The 4,453-nt window shown below is 38.3% G+C and overlaps 1 long non-coding RNA gene across 1 annotated transcript; it reads left to right on the top strand.

Annotated features, from left to right (window-relative positions):
* Positions 1-257: 257 nt before the first annotated feature.
* On the top strand, positions 258-4,186 carry LOC142160422 (uncharacterized). Its single transcript, XR_012693214.1, has 3 exons — positions 258-343; positions 2,436-2,494; positions 4,155-4,186. It is a non-coding gene; the product is annotated as an uncharacterized LOC142160422 (long non-coding RNA).
* Positions 4,187-4,453: the final 267 nt, after the last annotated feature.

Here is a 4,453-nt window from a genome sequence, read left to right as displayed (position 1 = left end):
ATGGCAACCATATGCTTATACTTTCTAAGCCACTAAACTAAGTATCTTGTAAATATACCAGAAATAAGCACAGTAAGGTAGTTAAGCCCTTGTACCCACTGGGATCAAATTTGAGCATTGTACAAGCAATTTTAAAGCTAGTAGAATGCACAAAAACAGGCCTCAAAAGGGACCCCATTGGTTCCAACGACCCCTGTAAATAAAATTAAGTGTATTCACCTAATGTGTTTCTTTCTTGCATAGATGTCCATAATCTGCATATACTGGTTGAAGTCATCATTGTACCAGCAGCAATCATTACCATAAGTGTATTGATATTTGTGGGAGTCTGCATTTACATCAAGTAAGCTACAAACATCATCTACAGGTCATATTACAATATATTTACCCAGATAAAAGGTGTATAATTACTATATTATTATTACTATTATTATTATTATTATTATTATTATTATTATTATAATTACCAAATGTAACAGATACAATCTGGTTGGCTGAGAGGTGTGTATGTCTCCAGTCTTTCCCAGGGGCAGACATACCATTAGGTACAGTAGGCCTGTGCCTACAGGGCTGTTCATGGCCCTATAAATACATGGTAACACACACTATTCAACCACAAAACAAATGATGTTTCCACATTTAACAATGAATGATACCGTTCTCCCTCTCTATTGAATTATGGGATATAATTGACCAGGGGCATAGGAATGAAAATTTTCATGGGGGGCAAAAGGTCAAGGACTACTAGAGAACTTGAAGCTCCTATTTCTTGTGTTTGGTATCTCATTTTACCACAGTTGTACCAGTGACTGTAGATATACAAAGACTCCCAATCCTATGTTAATTTTTGTGAGTGTTTCAGGGGTTGGCCAAAAATGTATTTATATATTATTAAATACATATTATTAATAATATTAATTACCATTTAGTACAAATTCTTAGTACAAAAGCTTTTGTTTGGAAGTCTTTGTCCACCAAAGAGAAATCATGGGGGGGCAACTTCCCCCTCTGCCCCCCGGTTCCTACACCACTATACTTGGCCCCCAATCTTCTGGTTTGCTGAATTGATGAAGTGTCAATAAGACAATGTCATTTCCCCTGCTTTTTAGTGTTTCTCATGTAGGTATCGTTACAAGAACACGTACAAAATAAACTGTGTGTTACAATTAATAAAACTGAATGTAATAATGTTCCCTGTGAAAGTAAAAAATGAACAATTTGGAATATAAGTACCAATAATTTTATTTTTCAATGCTGATTGGTTTCATGGTAATAAGTACATTCAACAGCACCTGCCCTCAGTCATAGCTAAATGAGCTCTTATACACACAGACACATGGCTCTTTATATGGGTGTCCCCTAAACTCACACCAACATCACATCATCAATTATAACACAGATGCAGCAGTTTAAAAAAAGACACAGAGTTTACTACATTGAATACAGATTCATGTATAGCAAAACACAAATAGTGCTAGAGCATAATACAATAGTGTGAATAAATTTAAACCTGGTTATTCATAAGGATCAGAGTCAAAATTTAGACTTGGTTGAAAATAGAGATTAAAGTCATAATTTCAATGAAATGCCTATCCCAGTATTTAGGCTCCACCCCTTTCTAACATCTTAGGCTGCCGACGGCTGCACACTATGTGCAGGTCCGTCCAGCCGTGACAGGCAGGGACAGTGTGCTGCCCGGCTGCTCTGATTGTGTTTTAAACACAGTCAGAGCAGCCGGGCAGCACACTGTCCCTGCCTGTCACGGCTGGACGGACCTGCACATACTGTGCAGCCGTCGGCAGCAAGTGTCTGTTAGGGGGGGCGATCGCCCCGATCGCCCCCCCCCCTGGATCCGCCACTGCTGATATGTATGATGGTGAAGGTGTGTGTGTGTGTATGGACGGTATTCCAGAGAGATGGAATTACATCAGTTGTGGATCTAGGGGGGCCTGCACCTGCTAGAAAAGAAAAAGTGGGGAGAGCTCTAAATCGACCCCAGCTAAGAAAAAATCTAGGTCTGCCCTGGATAACATTGAAGACTTTAGGAAGACTCTGTGACACCAATTTAAATATATATGATGAAAACAGTAGCCTGGAATTATGGGAAAGGGAACTTACTGAAATCAACTATAAATATGCAGAAAATAATCAAAGATAAAATGAAACATGTCAAAATATGCTTTCACAATTATATAATTTCCCCAACATGTCTAAATGATGACCAAATGTCAGAAGACTCAATTGCTATTTAGATATCAGCCAGGTGCCTCCCGCCTCACAGGAATAATAATAATAATATTAATAAAGAAAAATGAATGAAAATAACTTGTATCCATTTTATCCTATGTTACCCAGTGACATATTCTGCCTCTATACACTGCTCATGGTTTCTTTCGTGTGTTCTGCAACTGAGCCCTTTTCATTATTTTTTGCAGCTTTAGGAAAAAACAAATTGAAAATCTGGATGTGGAATCCATTTTTGTCATCACACCAGGTAACGTCACAGAATCAACTCAGTTATGTTTTAATGAAATAGAATTTTCGGAGCTCAGTAACTGAAGCCCAATGGTGTTATATTCTTATTAGTATTTTAATGTAAATGCGTGACCTTGTAAAACTATAATTGTCCATATAAACTGCAGGGTATCAGAAATCACATAAATGATAATGTGAAAATTTTTCTGAAAAGGATGTGGCAAACACACTTGAGTACAATTTTTATGTTTAAATATAATATATAATCAGTGATGCCAAGAGGAATCTTAGGCCACGGAATGGCTTCTTTTTGGGGCCCCACTAGGTTGTGCACACTGCTTTTGGGTCAGTATCCACGTGGACACCCTTACTGGCTGTGCGTGAAACCTTAGCAAATGGTAGTGCTGCATGCACTTCCTAGGAAGGTGGGCCAGTAGGTAGCGTTTAGTGATTGCAGTCACTCTTCTACACCTATATTCCATCCCAGATGGAACCATGGATTTACCCCAGCTTTACCCTTGTACCCTTTAGAACAAGATAGATTTATTCTGTTTCCTTTTGCTTATGCTATAGACTGACATGCCATAGCTCTAATTCTTAATGCTGTCTTAGTAGTTATTTTATTTAGGTTGTTGATGTCACCACCCTCAGGTTGCTTCTGCCCCAAGGGCTACTTTCTGGTCATGGGATGTTTCTTATCTTCCATGACTGGAAGCAGTTTATTGTTGATGTTGATTTGCTTTCCTATGGGCTGATGCAGAGGTCAATTACTCAATAAGAAATGCAGCAAAAACAGTGTGGTTACATACACCCATATGCAGAGCAATACCCATCTCGGTTTCACATGGCAGCATATGTACCTGGCTAATGCCAAGTCATTATCATTAGCATGTATTTGAACCTGCCCACTAGCAGGTCCCTGCAGGTCTGCATGAGCCCCGGGAACACTCCCTAACTGTACTCGGCCTTAGTCAGACCGCCCATCTCCTCCCTTTTCAGCCTCTCGTGCATGTCTGCATTAGCGCATATGTGTCTCTTCTCTTTGTTCGCATGTGTAATGCGAGTTTGAGCAACTTACACTGAGCAAACTGGCGAAACTTCAAATTAGCATCAGGTCCTTATAGTTTATTTTGGTATGTTTCAAGTTGTTTCTCTTGTTCCCTTTTCTCTACCCACACACTTACCCCTACCTACATCCTCCCTCCCTTGTGCCCCAAACGTACTCACCTTTTTCCTCAGTAGACTTGGACCACCCATCTGGGAAAGAAAGCCATTGACTAGATTAATGACCTATAGAGAACTAGTCTTATAGGCAACATTATGATTACTATGAAGGACATTTTACACATAACTTCAATTAATGCTAAAGGACTGAATACCCCAGAAAAATGAACTCGAGCTCTCCGGTCCTTACAGATTGATAGCATGGATATAGCTTTGATGCAGGGAACACATTTCGTACATAATGCAATTAATCCCAACTTAAGCAACCGACACTTCCCTCATGCTTTCTTCAGTCATTTCACTTGGAAAATGAGAAGGTTAGCCATAATATTGCTAAACATTTGTCACTACTAGATGTAGATGTTCACAGGTTGGAAGAGAGGAGGAGTTTTGTAGTGAAATGTAAGATATTTATTCAAGTGTTTTGAATTGTTAACTTTTATGCTCCCAAACAGAATCACCCAGTGTTATATAAGGTGCAGGAAGACATTTCTCAGTAAGATGAGAAGACAAGAAAAGGAGAAAAAAAAAAGAAGAAAAACACTGGAAGCAACAAAAGCAAAGATATAATAAAAACATAAGTTTTAGAACATAACACAGTGCTGAGTTTTCTTTCCCTATATATACATGCCTATTTAAGCTAAATTTTATTTTTAGTTATATATTCCTTCTAATATAATAATAATAATTATTATTATTATTTTTATTATTATTACTATTACTGTTGATTTGTAAGACCCCTCAGTGCTCTGCA

Source organism: Mixophyes fleayi, chromosome 6 (assembly GCF_038048845.1).
Source record: "Mixophyes fleayi isolate aMixFle1 chromosome 6, aMixFle1.hap1, whole genome shotgun sequence".
NCBI lineage: Eukaryota > Metazoa > Chordata > Amphibia > Anura > Limnodynastidae > Mixophyes > Mixophyes fleayi.
The sequence above is the reverse complement of the archived record's forward strand: the minus strand, read 5'-3'. Positions and strand labels throughout refer to the sequence as shown.